Raw genomic sequence first — 23,519 nt, forward strand, 5'->3', positions numbered from 1 at the left:
GAAAATTCTTCCTGCCTCGAACTTGTCCAGTCCCATCAGAATTTTATATGTTTCCATGAGACCCCCTCTCATTCTTCTAAACTCCAGTGGATACAAGCCCAGTTGATCCAGTCTTTCTTGATATGTCAGTCCTGCCATCCCGGGAATCAGTCTGGTGAACCTTCGCTGCACTCCCTCAATAGCAAGAACGTCCTTCCTCAGATTTGGAGACCAAAACTAACACAATATTCCAGGTGTGGCGTCAGCAAGGCCCTGTACAACTGCAGTAAGACCTCCCTGCTCCTATACTCAAATCCTCTAGCTATGAAGGCCAACATGCCATTTGCCACCTTCACTGCCTGCTGTACCTGCATGCCAAACTTCAATGACTGATGTACCATGACACCCATTTCTCAATGCACCTCCCCTTTTCCTAATCTGTCACCATTCAGATAATATTCTGCCTTCCTGTTTTTGCCACCAAAGTGGATAACCTCACATTTATCCACATTATACTGCATCTCCCATGCATTTGCCCACTCACCTAACCTGTCCAAGTCACCCTGCAGTTTCTTAGCATCCTCCTCACAGCTCACACCGCCACCCAGCTTAGTGTCATCTGCAAACTTGGCGATATTATACTCAATGCCCTCATCTAAATCATTGATGTATATTGTAAATAGCTGGGGTTCCAGCACTCAGCTCTGCGGCACTCCACTAGTCACTGCCTGCCATTCTGAAAAGGACCCGTTTATTCCGACTCTCTGCTTCTTGTCTGCCAACCAGTTCTCTATCCACGTCAATACATTAAACCCAATACCATGTGCTTTAATTTTGCACACTAATCTCTTGTGTGGGACCTTGGCAAAAGCCTTTTGCAAGTCCACATACACCACATCCACTGTGTCCACTCTACTAGTTACATCCTCTAAAAATTCTAGAAGATTTGTCAAGCATGATTTCCCTTTCATAAATCCATGCTGACTTGGACCGATCCTGTCACTGCTTTCCAAATGCGCTGCTATTTCATCTTTAATAATTGATTCCAACATTTTCCCCACCACCGATGTAAGGCTAACCAGTCTAGAATTCCCTGTTTTCTCTCTCCCTCCTTTTTAAAAAAGTGGTGTTACTTTGCTACCCTCTAGTCCATAGGAACTGATCCAGAGACAATAGAATGTTGGGAAATGATCACCAATGCATCCACTATTTCTCGGGCCTTAAGTACTCTGGGATGCAGCCTATCAGCCCCTTGAGATTTATCGGCCTTCAATCCCATCAATTTCCCAAACACAATTTCCTGACTAATAAGGATTTCCTTCAGTTCCTCCTTTTTGCTAGACCCTCGAATCCCTAGTATTTCCGGAAGGTTATTTGTGTCTTCCTTAGTGAAGGCAGAACCAAAGTATTTGTTCAATTGGTCTGCCATTTCTTTGTTTCCCATATAAATTCACCAGATTCTGTCTGCAAAGGACCTACGTTGGTCTTCACTAATCTTTTTCTCTTCACATATCTATAAAAGCTTTTGCAGTCAGTTTAAATGTTCTCTGCAAGCTTCCTCTCATACTTTATTTTCCCCTCCTAATTAGACCCTTTGACCTCCTCTGCTGCATTCTAAATTTCTCCCAGTCCTCAGATTTGCTGCTTTTTCTGGCCAATTTATATGCCTCTTCCTTGGATTTAACATTATCCCTAATTTCCCTTGTTAGCCACGGTTGAGCTACCTTCCCCTTTTTATTTTTTACTCCAGACAGGGATGTACAATTGTTGAAATTCATCCATGTAATCTATAAATGTCTGCCATTGCCTATCCACTGTCAACCCTTTAAGTATTATTTGCCAGTCTATCCTAGCCGATTCACGTCTCATACCATTGAAGTTACCTTTCCTTAAGTTCGGGACACTAGTCTCTGAATTAACCCTGTCACTCTCCATCTTAATAAAGAATTCTACCATATTATGGTCACTCTTCCCCAGGGGGCCTCGCACAACTAGATTGCTAATTAATCCTCTCTCATTACACAACACCCAGTCTAGTATGGCCAACTCTCCAGTTGGTTCCTCGACATATTGAACTAGAAAGCCATCCCTCATACACTCCAGGAAATCCTGCTCCACCGCATTGCTACCACCTTGGTTAACCCAATCTAGATGTAGATTAAAGTCGCCCATGATAACTGCTCTATCGCTAATTTCTTGCTTGATGCCATTCCGAACCTCATTACTATTGTTTGGTGGTCTGTACACAACTCCCACTAGCGTTTTCTGCCCTTTGATATTCTGCAGCTCTACCCATACAGATTCCACATCATCCAAGCTAATGTCCTTTCTGACTGTTGCATTAATTTGCTCTTTAACCAACAACGCTACCCCACCTCCTTTTCCTTTCTGTCTATCCTTCCTGAATGTTGAATACCCCTGGATGTTGAGTTCCCTGCCTCGGTCACCCTGGAGCTATGTCTCCGTAATCCCAATTATATCATAATCTTTAATAGCTGCCTGCGCAGTTAATTCATCCACCTTATTACGAATACTCCTCGTATTGAGGCACAGAGCCTTCAGGCTTGTCTTTTTAACACTCTTTGCCCCTTTAGAATTTTGCTGTAATATGGCCCTTTTTGATTTTTGCCTTGGGTTTCTCTGCCCTCCACTTTTACTATTCTCCTTTCTATCTTTTGCTTCTGCCCCCATTTTATTTCCCTCTGTCTCTGTGCATAGGTTCCCATCCCCCTGTCAGGGAAACGTTCATACGCGACCTACACAGTACCCATCCAGGGATAATAATGATGAAAGCTATAGCCAGATCCCATGTGTGGTGGCCCGGCATCAAGGTAGACTTAGAGTTGTGCATGCGCCAATGCAACAGTTGCTCTCAACTGAGTAATACACCAAGAGAGGCACCGCTAAGTTTGTGATCATGGCACTCCAAACCGTGGTCGAGGATCCACGTTGACTTTGCGGCCCATTCCTGTTTTTGGTTGTTGTGGATGCTTATTCAAAATGGATTGAATGTGTAATAATGTCTGTAAGCATGTTCCCACTGCCACATCGAAAACCTACGAGCCATGTTTGCCACACATGGCCTGCCCGATGTCCTTGTCAGTGACAATGGGCCATACTTCATCAGTGCTGAATTCAAGGAATTCATGACCCGCAATAGGATCAAGCACTTCACATCTGCCCCGTTCAAGCCCACATTCAATGGTCAGGCAGAATGTGCAGTCCAGACCATCAAGCAAAGCTTGAAATGCGTGTTGGAAGGTTCCCTGCAAACCCGCCTCACCCGAGTCCTGCTCAGCTACTGCACCAGACCCCACTCGCTCACCGGGGTTCCTCCAGCCGAGCTGCTCATGAAAAGGGCGCTCAAAACAAGGCTCTCTCTTGTCCACCCTGATCTCCATGATCACATCGAGGACAGGTGGCATCAATAAAGCATCTACCATGATCGCGCAAACTTGTCACATGATATTGAATCAATGACCCTGTATTTGTACTCAGTTATGGATATGGTCCCAAATGGCTTGCTGGCACTGTCATAGCCAAAGAAGAGATTAGGGTGTTTCAGGTCAAACTTGCCAATGGACTAATATTCAAAAAGGCTTTGGATCAAATCAAACTGTGATTCACAAACAGCCACGAGCAACCCGATGAGGACTCCAACTTCGACCCTCCAACATACACACAAGTGGCAACCGACATCACGGTTGACCACGAAACTGAACTCACCATCCCCAGCAGCCCAGCAAGGCCAGCTGTCCAGCTGTCCAGCAGCCCAGTGAAGAACCAACCAACTCACTCACACCCGCATTTCTACTGAGTCTATCGACAAGGGAGCGAAAAACCCCAAATCGTCTCACCCTGTAAATAAGAGTACTATTGACTTTGGGAGGGAGTGATGTCATGTATGCAACCCCAGGCAACCTGTATAATACTACCACCAGAGGGCTTACCTGTTGGATCCCAGCATCCCTTTGGAGCACTGTATATAAGCTGGCCTCCCACACTGTACCAACACTCTGGAGTCTGAATAAAGGAGCTAAGGTCACACTTACTCATTGTCCACAATACTCAGTTGAATTACTTTATTATGAGCATAACACCACCGATCTCTGAGCTCTCTTCCTGTTGGTTCCCAGGGCAATCAATTAACACTCGCCAACATTATGCTGCCAGATTAAGTTGACGGGCGCAGAGGAAGTAATAAATTGAGGCGGTGAATTTGAGTTAAGAAATAAAATTAGAGAAGCATGAATAAATGAATGAGGAGAGGCAATATAAACTAAAGGGTACAATCCTAAATGGGGTGCATGAACAGTGAGAACTGCGGGTTTACGCACACAAATCGCTGAAGGTGGCAGAAAAGGTTGAGAAAGCAGTTAAAAACTTACAGGATCCTGGGCATCACAGAGGTGAGGCATACAAAAGCAAGGAGGTTATGATGAACCTTTGTAAAACACTGGTTCAGCCTCAACTGGAGCAGTGTGTCCAATTCTGGTCACCGCACATTATGATGTGAAGGCCTTAGAGAGGGTGCACAAAAGATTTACAAGAATGATTCACGAGATGAGGGACTTCAGTTACGTGGATAGACTGGAGAAGCTGGGGTTGTTCTTCCTTGAGCAGAGAAGGTTGAGAGCAGAATTGATAGAGGTGTTCAAAATCATGAGGGATCCAGACAGATTAGATAGGGTTGCAGGGTGGCCAAGACTGAGAATTAAACATACAGGGGTATCTGACAATTCGGAAAGATAGACAAGAAGGGAAAGGACGTGGGGTAGCTCTGTTAATAAAGGATAATATCAGGGCAGTTGTGAGAGACGATATTGGCTCTAATGAACAAAATGTTGAATCATTGTGGGTGGAGATTAGAGATAGTGAGGGGAAAAAGTCACTGGTGGGTGTCGTTTATAGGCCCCCAAATAATAACTTCACGGTGGGGCGGACAATAATCAAGGGAATAATGGAGGCATGTGAAAAAGGAACGGCAGTAATCATGGGGGATTTTAACCTACATATCGATTGGTCAAATCAAATTGCATGGGGTAGCTTTGAGGAGGAATTCATAGAATGCATACGGGATTGTTTCTTAGAACAGTATGTTACAGAACCTACAAGGGAGCAAGCTATCTTGGATCTGCTCCTGTGTAATGAGACAGGAATAATAAACGATCTCCAAGTAAAAGATCCTCTCGGAATGAGTGATCACAGTATGGTTCAATTTGTAATACAGATTGAGGGTGAGGAAGTAGTGTCTCAAACGAGTGTACATAAGAACATAAGAACATAAGAATTAGGAACAGGAGTAGGCCATCTAGCCCCTCGAGCCTGCTCTGCCATTCAAAAAGATCATGGCTGATCTGGCCGTGGACTCAGCTCCACATACCTGCCCGCCCCCATAACCCTTAATTCTTTTATTGGTTAACAATCTATATGATTTGAATACATTCAATGAGCTAGCCTCAACTGCTTCCTTGGGCAGAGAATCCCACAGATTCACAACCCTCTGGGAGAAGAAATTCCTTCTCAACTTGGTTTTAAATTGGCTCCCCCGTATTTTGAGGCTGTGCCCCCTAGTTCTAGTCTCCCCGACCAGTGGAAACAACCTCTCTGCCTCTATCTTGTCTATCCCTTTCATCATTTTAAATGTTTCTATAAGATCACCCCTCATCCTTCTGAACTCCAACGAGTAAAGACCCAGTCTACTCAATCTATCATCAAAAGGTAACCCCCTCATCTCCGGAATCAGCCTAGTGAATCGCCTCTGTACCCCCTCCAAGGCTAGTATATCCTTCCTTAAGTAAGGTGACCAAAACTGCACGCAGTACTCCAGGTGCGGCCTCACCAATACTCTGTACAGTTGCAGCAGGACCTCCCTGCTTTTGTACTCCATCCCTCTCGTAATGAAGGCCAACATTCCATTTGCCTTCCTGATTACCTGCTGCACCTGCAAACTAACTTTTTTGGAATTCATGCACAAGGACACACTGTGCGGAGGGGAGCGGGTAGGTCCGAGGGCCTCCTCGTAGGACTGCTCCTGGGCACGGCCAAGGGTGCCATCAGCCGGTCCAGGCAGCGGGCAGTCGAGGGGGTTGTTCAACCTGACTGCCTGCCTCTCTTCCGCTCTTACATCCGGTCCAGGGTGTCCTTGGAGATGGAGCACGCGGTGTCCACCGGTACGCTCGCGGCCTTCCGCGAGAGGTGGGCACCGGAGGGACTGGAGTGCATCATCACGCCCGGCAACCAAATTTTAATTTGATTTTACGTTTTTAAGTTTAATTTGTTTTAATTGCCGGTGCTTTTAGTGTCCCCCTTCCCTTTTATAGGGGGCACTGGGGAAAATTGTGATTTTAGTGCCCAAAAAAAAAAAGAAAAAAGAAAAACACCAAAAAAAAAAAAAAAGGGGGGGGGGGGAAAAAGGGCCTTGTAAATGTCTGGAGTGTCACCCAGGTCGGGTGGCACCGTTTAATGTTTTTATGTTTTGCAGGTGAACTCCAAAAAGAGTTTCATGCACAAGGACCCCCAGGTCCCTCTGCCCCGCAGCATGTTGTAATTTCTCCCCATTCAAATAATATTCCCTTTTACTGTTTTTTTTCCCAAGGTGGATGACCTCACATTTTCTGACATTGTATTCCATCTGCCAAACCTTAGCCCATTCGCTTAACCTATCCAAATCTTTTTGCAGCCTCTCTGTGTCCTCTACACAACCCGCTTTCCCAATAATCTTTGTGTCATCTGCAAATTTTGTTACACTACACTCTGTCCCCTCTTCCAGGTCACTTATGTATATTGTAAACAGCTGTGGTCCCAGCATCGATCACTGTGGCACACCACTAACCACCGATTTCCAACCCGAAAAGGACCCATTTATCCCGACTCTCTGCTTTCTCTTAGCCAGCCAATTCTCAATCCATGCTAATACATTTCCTCTGACTCCGCATACCTTTATTTTCAGCAGTAACCTTTTGTGTGGCACCTTATCGAATGCCTTTTGGAAATCTAAATACATCACATCCATCGGTACACTCTATCCACCATGCTCGTTATATCCTCAAAAAATTCCAGTAAGTTAGTTAAACATGATTTCCCCTTCATGAATCCATGTTGCGTCTGCTTGATTGCAATATTCCTATCTAGATGTCCCGCTGTTTCTTCCTTAATGATAGCTTCAAGCATTTTCCCCACTACAGATGTTAAACTAACCAGCCGATAGTTACCTGCCTTTTGTCTGCCCCCTTTTTTAAACAGAGGCGTTGCATTCGCTGCTTTCCAATCCGCTGGTACCTCCCCAGAGTCCAGAGAATTTTGGTAGATTATAATGAATGCATCTGCTATAACTTCTGCCATCTCTTTTAATACCCTGGGATACATTTCATCAGGACCAGGGGACTTGTCTACCTTGAGTCCCATTAGCCTGTCCAGCACTACCTCCCTAGTGACAGTGATTGTCTTAAGGTCCTCCCTTCCCACATTCCTGTGACCAGCAATTTTTGGCATGGTTTTTGCGTCTTCCACTGTGAACACCGAAAAAAAATAATTGTTTAAGGTCTCAGCTATTTCCACATTTCCCATTATTAAATCCCCCTTCTCATCTTCTAAGGGACCAACATTTACTTTAGTCACTCTCTTCCGTTTTATATATCGGTAAAAGCTTTTACTATCTGTTTTTATGTTTTGCGCAAGTTTACTTTCGTAATCTATCTTTCCTTTCTTTATTGCTTTCTTAGTCATTCTTTGCTGTCGTTTAATATTTTCCCAATCTTCTAGTTTCCCACTAACCTTGGCCACTTTATACGCATTGGTTTTTAATTTGATACTCTCCTTTATTTCCTTGGTTATCCACGGCTGGTTATCCCTTCTCTTACCGCCCTCCTTTTTCACTGGAATATATTTGTGTTGAGCACTATGAAAGAGCTCCTTAAAAGTCCTCCACTGTTCCTCAATTGTGCCACTGTTTAGTCTGTGTTTCCAGTCTACTTCAGCCAACTGTGCCCTCATCCCACTGTAGTCCCCTTTGTTTAAGCATAGTACGCTCGTTTGAGATACTACTTCCTCACCCTCAATCTGTATTACAAATTCAACCATACTGTGATCACTCATTCCGAGAGGATCTTTTACTAGGAGATCGTTTATTATTCCTGTCTCATTACACAGGACCAGATCTAAGATAGCTTGCTCCCTTGTAGGTTCTGTTACATACTGTTCTAAGAAACAATCCCGTATGCATTCTATGAATTCCTCCTCAAGGCTACCCCATGCGATTTGATTTGACCAATCGATATGTAGGTTAAAATCCCCCATGATTACTGCCGTTCCTTTTTCACATGCCTCCATTATTCCCTTGATTATTGTCTGCCCCACCATGAAGTTATTATTTGGGGGCCTATAAACTACGCCCACCAGTGACTTTTTCCCCTTACTCTCTCTAATCTCCACCCACAATGATTCAACATCTTGTTCATTAGAGCCAATATCATCTCTCACAACTGCCCTAATATCATCCTTTATTAACAGAGCTAACCCACCTCCTTTCCCTTCTTGTCTATCCTTCCGAATTGTCAGATACCCCTGTATGTTTAATTCCCAGTCTTGGCCACCCTGCAACCACGTTTCTGTAATGGCCACCAAATCATCCCCATTTGTAATGATTTGTGCCGTCAACTTATTTACTTTATTTCAAATGCTGCATGCGTTTTGGTAATGTGTTTTAATACTAGTTTTTAAACCATGATTTTTAGTTTTGACCCCTCCTGCAGCCCCTTTATATTCATACATATTGTCCCTTCTTATCATCTTGTGGTTTGCACTTACCCCAGTGCTACTCTGCTCTGTTGCATACTGCCTTTTGCATTCTTTCTTGGGATCCTGTTCCTCTGCGCTCTCACCCACTCTAACTAGCTAAGAGCCCTCTGCTAGGTTCCGAATACTCCTCGCATTGAGGCATCGAGCTTTCATGCTTGCCTTTTTATTACACTTTGACCCTTTAGAATTTTGCTGTACATTGGCCCTTTTTGTTTTTTGCCTTGGGTTTCTCTGCCCTCCACTTTTACTCATCTCCTTTCTGTCTTTTGCTTCTGTCTCCATTTTGTTTCCCTCTCTCTCCCTGCTTTGGTTCCCATCCCCCTGCCATATTAGTTTAACTCCTCCCCAACAGCACGAGCAAACATTCCCCCTCGGACATTAGTTCCGGTCCTGCCCAGGTGCAGACTGTCCGCTTCGTACTGGTCCCACCTCCCCCAGCACCGGTTCCAATGCCCCAGGAATTTGAATCCTTCCCTGCTGCACCACTGCCCAAGCCACGTATTCATCTGAGCTATCCTGCGATTACTACTCTGACTAGCACGTGACACTGGTAGCAATCCCGAGATTACTACTTTTGAGGTCCTACTTTTTAATTTAGCTCCTAGCTCCTTAAATTCGTCTCGTAGGACCTCATCCCTTTTTTTTTTACCTATGTCGTTGGTACCAATGTGCACCACGACAACTGGCTGTTCTCCCTCCCTTTTCAGAATGTCCTGTACCCACTCCGAGACATCCTTGACCCTTGCACCAGGGAGGCAACATACCATCCTGGAGTCTCGGTTGCGGCCGCAGAAACGCATATCTGTTCCCCTTACAATTGAATCCCCTATCACTATCGCTCTCCCACTCTTTTTCCTGCCCTCTTGTGCAACAGAGCCAGCCACGGTGCCATGAACTTGGCTGCTGCTGCCCTCCCCTGATGAGTCATCCCCCTCAACAGTACTCAAAGCATTGTATCTGTTTTGCAGGGGGATGACCGCAGGGGACCCCTGCACTACCCATTTGTAATGATTTGTGCCATCAACTCATTTACTATATTTCGAATGCTGCGTGCGTTTAGGTAAAATGTTTTAATACTAGTTTTTAAACCATGATTTTTAGTTTTGACCCCTCCTGCAGCCCCTTTATATTCATTACATATTGTCCCTTCTTATCACCTTGTGGTTTACACTTACCCCAGTGCTACTCTGCTCTGTTGCATCCTGCCTTTTGCATTCTTTCTTGGGGTCCTGTTCATCTGTGCTCTCACCCACTCTAACGAGCTCAGAGCCCACTCCTGGGTTCCGAATACTCCTTGCATTGAGGCACCGAGCTTTCAGACTATGCTTAAATCGAGGGGACTACAGTGGGATGAGGGCAGAGTTGGCTAAATTAGACTGGGAACACAGACTAAACGGTGGCACAATTGAGGAACAGTGGAGGACTTTTAAGGAGCTCTTTCATAGTGCGCAACAAAAAATATATTCCAGTGAAAAAGAACGGCGGTAAGAGAAGCGATAACCAGCCATGGATAACCAAGGAAATAAAGGAGAGTATCAAATTAAAAACCAATGCGTATAAGGTGGCCAAGGTTAGTGGGAAACTAGAAGATTGGGAAAATTTTAAATGACAGCAAAGATTGACTAAGAAAGCAATAAAGAAAGGAAAGATAGATTACGAAAGTAAACTTGTGCAAAACATAAAAACAGATAGTAAAAGCTTTTACCGATATATAAAACGGAAAAGAGTGACTAAAGTAAATGTTGGTCACTTAGAAGATGAGAAGGGGGATTTAATAATGGGAAATGTGGAAATGGCTGAGACCTTAAACAATTATTTTGCTTCGGTGTTCACAGTGGAAGACACAAAAACCATGCCAAAAATTGCTGGTCACAGGAATGTGGGAAGGGAGGACCTTGAGACAATCACCATCACTAGGGAGGGTGTGCTGGACAGGCTAATGGGACTCAAGGTAGACAAGTCGCCTGGTCCTGATGAAATGCATCCCTGGGTATTAAAAGAGATGGCAGAAGTTATAGCAGATGCGTTCGTTATAGTCTACCAAAATTCTCTGGACTCTGGGGAGGTACCATCGGATTGGAAAGCAGCTAATGTAATGCCTCTGTTTAAAAAGGGGGGCAGACAAAAGGCAGGTAACTATAGACCAGTTAGTTTAACATCTGTAGTGGGGAAAATGCTTGAAGCTATCATTAAGGAAGAAATAGAGGGACATCTAGATAGGAATAGTGCAATCAAGCAGATGCAACATGGATTCATGAAGGGGAAATCATGTTTAACTAATTTACTGGAATTCTTTGAGGATATAATGAGCATGGTGGATAGAGGTGTACCGATGGATGTGATGTATTTAGATTTCCAAAAGGCATTCGATAAGGTGCCACACAAAAGGTTACTGCAGAAGATAAAGGTATGCGGAGTCAGAGGAAATGTATTAGCATGAATAGAGAATTGGCTAACTAACAGAAAGCAGGGAGTCGGGATAAATGGGTCCTTTTCAGGTTGGAAATCAGTGGTTAGTGGTGTGCCACAGGGATCGGTGCTGGGACCACAACTGTATACAATATACATAGATGACCTGGAAGAGGGGACAGAGTGTCGTGTTACAAAATTTGCAGATGACACAAAGATTAGTGGGAAAGCGAGCTGTGTGGAAGACACAGAGAGGCTGCAAAGAGATTTAGATAGATTAAGCGAATGGGCTAAGGTTTGGCAGATGGAATACAATGTCAGAAAATGTGAGGTCATCCACCTTGGAAAAAAAAACAGTAAAAGGGAATATTATTTGAATGGGGAGAAATTACAACATGCTGCGGTGCAGAGGGATCTGGGGGTCCTTGTGCATGAATTCCAAAAAGTTAGTTTGCAGGTGCAGCAGGTAATCAGGAAGGCAAATGGAATGTTGGTCTTCATTGCGAGAGGGATGGAGTACAAAAGCAGGGAGGTCCTGCTGCAACTGTACAGGGTATTGGTGAGGCCGCAACTGGAGTACTGCATGCAGTTTTGGTCACCTTACTTAAGGAAGGATATACTAGCTTTGGAGCGGGTACAGAGGCGATTCACTAGGCTGATTCCGGAGATGAGGGGGTTACCTTATGATGATAGATTGAGTAGAATGGGTCTTTACTCGTTGGAGTTCAGAAGGATGAGGGGTGATCTTATAGAAACATTTAAAATAATGAAAGGGATAGACAAGATAGAGGCAGAGAGATTGTTTCCACTGGTCAGGGAGACTAGAACTAGGGAGCAGAGCATCAAAATACGAGGGAGCCAATTTAAAACCGAGTTGAGAAGGAATTTCTTCTCCCAGAAGGTTGTGAATCTGTGGAATTCTCTGCCCAAGGAAGCAGTTGAGGCTAGCTCATTGAATGTATTCAAATCACAGATCGATAGATTTTTAAGCAGTAAGGGAGTTAAGGGTTATAGGGAGCGGGCGGGTAAGTGGAGCTGAGTCCACGGCCAGATCAGCCATGATCCTGTTGAGTGGAAGAGCAGGCTCGAGGGGCTAGATGGCCTACTCCTGTTCCTAATTCTTATGTTCTTATGTACTGTTCCCACTGGCGGAAGGGGTGAGAACCAGAGGAGACAGATTTATGGTGATTGGCAGAAGATCATCATCATCATAGGCAGTCCCTCGAATAGAGGATGACTTGCTTCCACGTTAAAAAGTTCACAGGTGTTTCAATGAAGGACCTAAAATTCCAGGTCCAAACTAAATCTTAAAGGGTGGAAGATGCTGTGTGTGGAATTTTTAACGTGTGGTGACCGTTGCATGCCAGCCACCACATGGCCTTGACAGAGCTAGGTCTCGGTCCACTGGCAAAGATTAATCAAGACGACTGGAAACCAGCTCTGCTGCACGGACCTAGTGTGCACACAAATCGCAGTGTGGACTGGTCCGTGCTGCACCTGGGTCCTCGCCTCTTCTGGGCCCTAAACTTGCGCCTCTCCTGGGCCCCGATCACGTCCCTCTACAATTTCTCGCCACTCCTTCGCCCCGACCTCGCCGCTCCTGCTGTACCTGCCCATGCTCCAATCACTGACCTGGACCTTGGTAACGTCCCTTTTCACTGCCGTTGCTCTCCTGCTGCAGCATGTGAGCTCCCTGGAGTGGTGTGCTGCCACGTTGCTCCTTCCACTCCCTGGCCTGCTCCAATGGTGCTTGCAGGCCGGGGGCCACTCACCCTGCTGGGCCAGGCCACCACGCTGCTCCTTCCACTCATCGGCCTGCTTCAATGGTGGTCACAGGCTGGGGGCCACTCAGACTGCTGGTCTAGGCCACCACGATGCTGCGTCCGCTCGCTGGCCTGCTCCGATGGTGCTTGCAGGTCGGGGGCCGCTACGTCTTCTGGGCTAGGCTGCCATGCTTCTCTTTCTGCTACCCGGCCTGCTCCTAGGGGCCGCACAGACTGCTAGGCCAGGTAGACATGCTGCTCCTTCCGTTCCCCGGCCTTCTCCTATGGTGCACTGATTGGTAGACTGCGGGTAAGGCACACAAAGAAACTACACTCAGGGCAGTTGAACGGCCTCTCCCCAGTGTGAATTCGCTCGTGTACCAGCAGGTGGGATGGACGAGACACACACACACCCGAGTGAGAGTGTTCCAGTGCACTGCCTGTGAAAAGAGCTTTTACCAGTTGCACAGCCTGAAAAAACATTGCACCATCCACAGCGGGGAGAAACTGTACATATGTTGTGTGTGTGGACGAGGCTTCAACTGATCGTCCAACCTGGAGAGACACAAGGACACCCGCACCACAGAGAAACCGTATAAATGTGGGTATTCAATTTCCCCTCTGCGATGGAAACCCATCGATGCCGTCACAATGGAGAGAGGCCGTTCAACTGCCCCGTGTGTGGCAAGGGATTCACTGGTTCATCCAACCTGCTGGTACACGAGCGAATTGGCAGAAGAACCAAAGGCAATGTAAGAAAAATAATTTTTCTGCGGCGAGTGAACATAAGAACATAAGAACATAAGAATTAGGAACAGGAGTAGGCCATCTAGCCCCTCGAGCCTGCTCCGCCATTCAAGAAAATCATGGCTGATCTGGCCGTGAACTCAGCTCCACTTACCCGCCCGCTCCCCGTAACCCTTAATTCCCTTATTGGTTAAAAATCTATCTATCTGTGATTTGAATACATTCAATGAGCTGGCCTCAACTGCTTCCTTGGGCAGAGCATCCCACAGATTCACAACCCTCTGAGAGAAGAAATTCCTTCTCAACTCGGTTTTAAATTGGCTCCCTCGTATTTTGATGCTCTGCTCCCTAGTTCTAGTCTCCCTGACCAGTGGAAACAATCTCTCTGCCTCTATCTTGTCTATCCCTTTCATTATTTTAAATGTTTCTATAAGATCACCCCTCATCCTTCTGAACTCCAACGAGTAAAGACCCAGTCTACTCAATCTATCATCATAAGGTAACCCCCTCATCTCCGGAATCAGCCTAGTGAATCTTCTCTGTACCCACTCCAAAACTAGTATATCCTTCCTTAAGTAAGGTGACCAAAACTGCATGCAGTACTCCAGGTGCGGCCTCACCAATACCCTGTACAGTTGCAGCAGGACCTCCCTGCTTTTGTACTCCATCCCTCTCGCAATGAAGGCCAACATTCCATTTGCCTTCCTGATTACCTGCTGCACCTGCAAACTAACTTTTTGGAATTCATGCACAAGAACCCCCAGGTCCCTCTGCACCGCAGCATGTTGTAATTTCTCCCCATTCAAATAATATTCCCTTTTACTGTTTTTTTTTCCAAGGTGGATGACCTCACACTTTCCGACATTGTATTCCATCTGCCAAACCTTAGCCCATTCGCTTAATCTATCTAAATCTCTTTGCAGCCTCTCTGTGTCCTCTACACAACCCGCTTTCCCAATAATCTTTGTGTCATCTGCAAATTTTGTTGCACTACACTCTGTCCCCTCTTCCAGGTCATCGATGTATATTGTAAACAGTTGTAGTCCCAGCACCGATCCCTGTGGCACACCACTAACCACTGATTTCCAACCCAAAAAGGACCCATTTATCCCGACTCTCTGCTTTCTGTTAGTCAGCCAATTTTCGATCCATGCTAATATATTTCCTCTGACTCCGCGTACCTTTATCTTCTGCAGTAACCTTTTTTGTGGCACCTTATCGAATGCCTTTTGGAAATCTAAATACACCACATCCATCGGTACACCTCTATCCACCATGCTCATTATATCCTCAAAGAATTCCAGTTCGGGCCTGAAAGGGTAGTGGAGGCAGACTCACTAACAGCTTTCAAAAGAGAGTTGGATAAGTATCTGAAAGAAAACATTTGCAGGGCTGGGGGCAAAGGGCGGGGCAGTGGGACAAGCTGGGATCCGGCAAGGTCTCGACGGGCAGAATGGCCTTCCGTGCTGTAACCGTTCTCTGATTGTGTGAGGAGAACCACTCTGTTCCCTGACTCAATCTAAAACCTACCTGATTGTGAGCACCTCTGTTAAACCTGCCCTGACCCTTAACTGCTCCAAGGAGAACCACCCCAGATGCTGCAGCCATCATCTTATTGAATGGTGGCAAGCTCCAGGGACCAAATGCCGACTCATCTCCTATTTCTGATGTTCTCATGTGTTCATGTCACTGGTCCCCATCCTGCACCTGATGGCCTCCCTGCAGTAAGATGGCCGCCGCGCATGCTCCCTGCCCTGCAGCGGGACAATGGCAAGCATTGTGACGTCGAGGAAGCCCCGCCCCTGTCACTCCCTGCGGCGGGCAGACCCGTGCTGCCCAAAGATGGCGGCCGAACTCCCCGCAACCCCCGACAGCAACCAAGGCCCTCCCCAGCCAATGGCGAGGCGGCGCGGGGCACCAGCCCACCCAGCGCGCGCTGCACCGCGCCAATCAGCGGCGGGGGGGGGGGCGGGGCCGCGGCACCAATCAATCAATCGGCGAACAATCCAGGGCGCGTGGTGCTGAAGGGAAAGTGTCTCTGGCGACACAAACAGAAGATGCTGGAAGTGTCCGCGGCTCAGGCAGCATATGTGGGCAGCGTCAGAGGGGGCGGGGCCGCGGCCCTCCGTCACAACTGGAGAGTGCTGGGAAAGAACAGATCCTGAAGGAGCACTGAAAGGGGGAGGGGGAGAAAGGACAACAGGGAAGGTCTGTGATAGGGGGGAAGGCAGGAGAGATTAGAGAGACAACAGGGAGGATGGGCCGAATTCATTGGTAATGACAGGAGTTAGAACAACATTAGTCAGGATAGGGTGTGAATGGTGGGATAATGATCAGTGCCCATTAGAGACAAGGAGAAAAAACAGGCTCCAGGGGGGGGGGGGGGCGGAGACCATGAGAAATAGGAGCAGGAGTGCGCCAACCGGCTCGCAGAGCCTGCACTCCATTCAATAAGATCATGGCTGATCATTCACCTCAGTAACCCTTTCCTGCTTTCTCTCCATACACCTTGATCCCTTTAACCGTAAGGGCCATATCTAACTCCCTCTTGAATATATCTAATCAACTGGCATCAACAACTGTCTGCAGTAGGGTAATTCCACAGGTTAATAACTCTCTGAGTGAAGAGCTTTCTCCTCATCTCAGTCCTAAATGGCTTACTCCTTATCCTAAGATAAGGTCCCCTGGTTCTGGACTTCCCCAACATCGGGAACATTCTTCCTGCATCTAACCTGTCCAGTCCCATCAGAATTTTCTATGTTTCTATGAGATCCCCTCTCATCCTTCTAAATTCCAGTGAATAAAGGCCCAGTCGATCCAGTTTCTCCTCATATGTCAGTCCTGCCACCCTAGGTATCAGTCTGTGAACCTTCGCTGCACTCCCTCAATAGCAAGAACGCCCTTCCTCAGATTAGGAGACCAAAACTGAACACAATATTCCAGGTGAGGCCTCACTAAGGCCCTGCACAACTGCAGTAAGACCTCCCTGCTCCTATACTCAAATCCGCTAGCTATGAACGCCCACATACCATTTGCCTTCTTCACCACCTGCTGTACCTGCATGCTAACTTTCAATGACTGATGTACCATGATACCCAGGTCTCGTTGCACCTGCCCTATCCTAATCTGCCACCATTCAGATCATATTCTGCCTTCATGTTTTTTCCACCAAAATGGATAAGCTCACATTTATCCACATTATACTGCATCTGCCATGAGTTAACCCACTCATCTAACCTGTCCAAGTCACCCTGCAGCCACTTAGCGTCCTCCTCACAGCTCACACCGCCACCCAGTTTAGTGTCATCTGCAAACTTGGAGATATTACACTCAATTACTTCATTTAAATCATGAATGTATATTGTAAATAGCTGGCGTCCCAGCATTGAGTCCTTCAGCACCCAACTAGTCACTGCCTGCCATTCTGAATAGGAATCGTTTATCCTGACTCTCTCCTTCCTGTCTGCCAACCAGTTCTCTATCCACGTCAGTACATGTACTTTACCATGTACTTTAATTTTGCACAACAATCTCTTCTGTGGGACCTTGTCAAAAGCCTTTTGAAAGTCCAAATACACCACCTCCACTGGTTCTCCCTTGTCCACTTTACTAGTTACATCCTCAATAAATTCTAGAAGATTTGTCAAGCATGATTTCCCTTTCATAAATCCATGCTGACTTGAGCTGATCCTGTCACTGCTTTCCAAATGCGCTGTTATTTCATCTTTAATAATTGATTCCAACATTTTCCCCACTACTGATGTCAGGCTAACTGGTCTATAATTACCCGTTTTCTCTCTCCCTCCTTTTTAAAAAAGTGGTGTTACTTTAGCTACCCTCCAATCCATAGGAACTGATCCAGAGTCGATAGACTGTAGGAAAATGATCACCAATGCATCCACTATTTCTGGGGCCACTTCCTTAAGCACTCTGGGATGCAAGCTATCAGGCCCCGGGGATTTATCGGCCTTCAAGCCTATCAATTTCCCTGACACAATTTCGCGCCTAATAAGGATTTCCTTCAGCTCCTCCTTCTCACTAGACCCTCGGTCCACTAGTATTTCCGGTTGGTTATTGGTGTCTTTCTTCGTGAAGACAGAACCAAAGAATTTGTTCAACTGGTCCGCCCTTTCTTTGTTCCCCATTATAAATTCACCTGAATCTGACTGCAAGGGACCTACATTTGACTTCACTAATCTTTTTCTCTTCACATATCTATAGAAGCTTTTGCAGCCAGTTTTTATGTTCCCAGCAAGCTTCCTCTGAAACTCTATTTTCCACCTCCTAATTAAACCCTTTGTCCTCCTCTGCTGAATTATAAAATTCTCCCAGTCCTCAGATTTGCTGCTTTATCTGACCAGTTGATATGCCTCCTCCTTGGATTGAACATTATACTTAATTTCCCTTGTTAGCCACGGTTGAGCCACCTTCCCCGTTTTATTTTTACTCCAGACAGGGATGTACAATTGTTGAAGTTCATCAATGTGATCTTTAAATGTTTGCCATTGCCAAGCCACCATCAACCCTTTAAGTATCATTCATCAGTCTATTCTAGCCAATTCATGTCTCATCCTATCGAAGTTACCTTTCCTTAAGTTCAGGACCCTAGTCTCTGAATTAACTGTGTCACACTCCATCTTAAGAAAGAATTCTACCATATTATGGTCACTCTTCCCCAAGAGGTCTCGCACAACAAGATTGCTAATTAGTCCTCTCTCACTACACATCACCCAGTCGAGGATTGCCAGCCCTCTAGTTGGTTAATCGACATATTGGTTTAGAAAACCATCCATAAAAGACTCCAGGAAATCCTCCTCCACCTCATTGCTACAGTTTGGTTAGCCCAATCAATATGCAGATTAAAGTCGCCCATGATAACTGCTATACCTTTATTGCACACATCCCTAATTTCTTGTTTGATGCTGTCCCCCACATCACTACTATTGTTTGGTGGTCTGTACATAACTCCCACCAGCGTTTTCTGTCCTTTGGTATTCCGTAGCTCCACCTATACTGATTCCACATCATCCAAGCTAATGTCTTTCCTTACTATTGCGTTAATTTCCTCTTTAACCAGCAACGCCACCCCACCTCCTTTTCCATTCTGTCTATCCTTCCTGAATGTTGAATACCCCTGGATGTTGAGTTCCCAGCCTTGGTCACCCTGGAGCCATGTCTCCGTGATGCCAATTACATAATATCCATTAACAGCTATCTGTGCAGTTAATTCGTCCACCTTATTATGAATACTCCTCGCATTGAGGCACAGAACCTTCAGGCTTGTCTTTTTAATACACTTTGCCCCTTTAGAATTTTGTTGTAATGTGGCCCTTTTTGCTTTTTGTCTTGGGTTTCTCTGCCCTCCACTTTTACTTTTCTTCTTTGTACTCCTGCATCCTACTCCATTCATCTACACTCACTGATTCCTGGTATTATTGTTGATGTACAAAATTCTAAATAAATGACACTGCTCTCTGAACAGCACTTAATTACAATTGTTGACATTTACAATGGGTTTGCTTCTGCCCCCATTCTACTTCCCTCTGTCTCCCTGCATAGGTTCCCATCCCCCTGCCATATTAGTCTAACCCCTCCCCAACAGCACGAGCAAACACTCCCCCTCGGACATTGGTTCCGGTCCTTCCAGGTGCAGATCAATTGTACTGGTCCCACCTACCCCAGAACTGGTTCCAATATCCCAGAAATTTGAATCCCTCCCTTCTGCACCACTGCTCAAGCCACATATTCATCTGAGCTATCTTGTGCTTCCTACTCTGACTAGCACGTGGCATTGGTAGCAATCCTGAGATTACTATCTTTGAGGTCCTACTTTTTAATTTAGCTCCTTGCTCCCTAAAATCGTCTCAACCAGAACAAGTTTGGGGTTTGATATGATAGAAGGCAAACTCGGTGAGAAGTGACATAAGTTAGATTGAGAAAAAGCACTAAAATGGAATATCAATTGGTAGAAACATAGAAAAATAGAAACATAGAAAAAAGATGCAGGAGTAGGCCATTCGGCCCTTCGAGCCTGCACCACCATTCAATGAGTTCATGGCTGAACATGCAACCTCAGTACCTCATTCCTGCTTTCTCACCGTACCCCTTGATCCCCCCTTAGTAGCAAGGACTATATCTAACTCCTTTTTGAATATATTTAATGAATTGGCCTCAACAACTTTCTGTGGTAGAGAATTCCACAGGTTCACCACTCTCTGGGTGAAGAAGTTTCTCCTCATCTCAGTCCTAAATGGCTTACCCCTTATCCTTAGAATGTGACCCCTGGTTCTGGACTTCCCCAACATTGGGAACATTCTTCCTGCATCTAACCTGTCTAAACCGTCAGAATTTTAAACGTTTCTATGAGATCTCCTCTCATTCTTCTGAACTCCAATGAATACAAGCCCAGTTGATCCAGTCTTTCTTCATATATCAGTCCTACCATCCGGGAATCAGTCTGGTGAACCTTCGCTGCACTCCCTCAATAGCAAGAATGTCCTTCCTCAAGTTAGGAGACAAAAATTGTGCACAATACTCCAGGTGTGGCCTCACCAAGGCCCTGTGCAACTGTAGCAATACCTCCCTGCCCTGTGATCACGGAGCAATCAAATATTCGAAACACTGTTTGAAACACAGATACTTTATTCAACATTTATACAGGGTTTTAAATTCCAGCTCAGGTATAGGGGTTATTAAGATCATCAGAAACGAACAAGAGCTGCCAGAATGAACATGGTTCAGTGCCTAATGAAATCACAGTAAATCCTGTTCTATTCACAAATGCAGCCTTTCTCCTCAGCCCATTTAAAACTGAGATGAGGAGGAATTTTTTTTCTCAGAGGGTTATAAATCTGTGGAATTCTCTTCCCCAGAGAGCAGTGGAGGCTGGTTCATTGAATATATTTAAGGCGGAGGTAGACAGATTTTTGAGTGATAAGGGAGTAAAGGGTTTTGGGGAGCCTGGGAAGTGGAGCTGAGTCTGTGATCAGACCAGCCAAGATCTTATTGAATGGGGAGCAGGCTCGGGGGGCCGGAGGGCCCACTCCTGCTCCGATTTCTCATGGTCTTATGTACCCAGCATACCGCGCGGGGGAGAATGTGCCGCAACAAGATTACAGGAGCTCAGTGCGCGTGCGCATGCGCAGGTTCTGGTGGGTGGGCTTTGGAGCAGGCGCGGTGCGGGTAATGGCGGAGGCAGCACGTTTTAGACAGGCTCTTCAGAAGTGTCCTTTTCAGCGGGAAAGAGCGGAGTAATGGACCAGCGGGGATCCCGGGATGCTTCATAAACAACCGGTGCCCGCCGCAAGCCGGAAATAATAACCGGACTATCGGCGGTTGCAGCTTCGGGGCTTTCTCCCGGTCACAGGCCCTGGCTAACGGCGGCCATCTTTGTGTAGGAAGTCAGGTTCAACAGTCCGCCATCAATATTGAGTGAGTAGCACAGCACATGCGCGGCCATCTTGGTGCAGGAACAATGTAAATGATGTCAGTGTCTGGAATTAAACCCAGCCAGAGTCCGCACCTTCAGGGGAGGGGAACCAGTGAGTGTAGAACTGAACCCAGCCAGAGTCAGCACTTTCAGGGGAGGAGAGGGAGGGGAACCAGTGAGTGAGGAACTGAACGCAACCAGAATCGGTGGTGAAAACTGGGGGTGGAGGGGAAACTCTAGAACATAAGAAATAGGAGCAGGTGGAGGCCATTTGGCCCCTTGAGCCTGCTCCCCATTCAATAAGATCATGGCTGATCCGATCATGGACTCGGCTCCAATTCCCCGTCCGCTCCCCATAACCCTTTACTCCCTTATCGCTCAAAAATGTGCCTATCTTCACCTTAATTGTGTCACTCTCCATCTTAATAAAGAATTCTACCATGTTATGGTCACTCATCCCCAAGGGGCCTCGCACAACAAGATTGCTAATTAGTCCTCTCTCATTACAGCTCACCCAGTCTAGGATGGACAGCCCTCTAGTTGGTTCCTCGACATATTGGTCTAGAAAACCATCCGTAAAAGACTCCAGGAAATCCTCCTCCACCGCATTGCTACCAGTTTGGTTAGCCCAATCAATATGTAGATTAAAATCGCCCATGATAACTGCTGTACCTTTATTGCACGCATCCCTAATTGCTTGTTTGATGCTGTCCCCAACCTCACTGCTACTGTTTGGTGTTCTTTACATAACTCCCACTAGCGTTTTCTGCCCTTTGGTATTCCGTAGCTCCATCCATGCTGATTCCACATCATCCAAGCTAATGTCCTTCCTTACTATTGCGTTAATTTTCTCTTGAACCAGCAACGCCACCCCACCTTCTTTTCCATTCTATCTATTCTTCCTGAATTTTGAATACCCCTGGATGTTGAGTTCCCAGCCTTGGTCACCCTGGAGCCATGTCTCCGTGATGCCAATTACATCATATCCGTTTACAGCGATCTGTGCAGTTAATTCGTCCACCTTATTCCGAATACTCCTCGCATTGAGGCACAGAGCCTTCATAGAAACATAGAAAATAGGTGCAGGAGCAGGCCATTCGACCCTTCGAGCCTGCACCACCATTCAATAAGATCATGGCTGATCATTCCCTCAGTACCCCTTTCCTGCTTTCTCTCCATACCCCTTGATCCCTTTAGTCGTAAGGGCCAGATCTAACTCCCTCTTGAATACATCCAATGAACTCCGACACTCCCTCAGTACTGCCCCTCCGACAGTGCGGCACTCCCTCAGTACTGCCCCTCCGACAGTGCGGCACTCCCTCAGTACTGCCCCTCCAACAGTGCGGGGCTCCCTCAGTACTGCCCCTCCGACAGTGCGGGGCTCCCTCAGTACTGCCCCTCCGACACTGCGGCACTCCCTCAGTACTGCCCCTCCGACAGTCACTCCCTCAGTACTGCCCCTCCCACAGTGCGGCACTCCCTCAGTACTGCCCCTCCGACAGTCACTCCCTCAGTACTGCCCCTCCCACAGTGCGGCACTCCCTCAGTACTGCCCCTCCCACAGTGCGGCACTCCCTCAGTACTGCCCCTCCAACAGTGCGGGGCTCCCTCAGTACTGCCCTTCCGACAGTGCGGGGCTCCCTCAGTACTGCCCCTCCGACACTGCGGCACTCCCTCAGTACTGCCCCTCCAACAGTCACTCCCTCAGTACTGCCCCTCCCACAGTGCGGCACTCCCTCAGTACTGCCCCTCCCACAGTGCGGCACTCCCTCAGTACTGCCCCTCCGGCAGTGCGGCACTCCCTCAGTACAGCCCCTCCGGCAGTGCGGCACTCCCTCAGTACCACCCCTCCGACAGTGCGGCTCTCCCTCAGTACTGCCCCTCCGACAGTGCGGCACTCCCTCAGTACTGCCCCTCCGACAGTGTGGTACTCCCTCAGTAGTGTACGGTACCCGCCCCTCCCCCACTCACTTCAGGCTTGTCTTTTGAACACACTTTGCCCTTTAGAATTTTGCTGTAATTTGGCCCTACACTTTAACCATCCTACACTTCAATCTATTTTTCCAGTCCACTTTTGCCCAATCTGCCCTCATACCTATGTAGTCTCCATCATTTAAGCTAAGAAAGCTAGTTTGAGATCCACATTTCTCGCTCTCCATCTCAATTTGAAATTCAACCATGCTATGATCACTCATTCCAAGGGACTCCTTTATTTGGAGATTGTTTATTAATCCTATCTCATTACACAGGACCAGATCTAAGTTAGCCAGCACTTAAGAGGAGGAGAGGGAGAGGAAACCAGTTATTGTAGAATTAAACCCAGCCAGTGTCAGCACCATCAGGGAAGGGAGAGGGAGGGGAACAAGTGAGTGTAGAACTGAACTCGCCAGATC

General features: G+C 46.7%; 1 pseudogene; it reads left to right on the plus strand.

The window, feature by feature from the left end:
- LOC139253658 (zinc finger protein 229-like) overlaps nucleotides 1-23,519 on the plus strand; it is an 81,076-nt pseudogene that overhangs the window by 54,477 nt on the left and 3,080 nt on the right.

The sequence above is a fragment of the Pristiophorus japonicus genome, unplaced genomic scaffold (assembly GCF_044704955.1).
Source record: "Pristiophorus japonicus isolate sPriJap1 unplaced genomic scaffold, sPriJap1.hap1 HAP1_SCAFFOLD_495, whole genome shotgun sequence".
Lineage (NCBI taxonomy): Eukaryota > Metazoa > Chordata > Chondrichthyes > Pristiophoridae > Pristiophorus > Pristiophorus japonicus.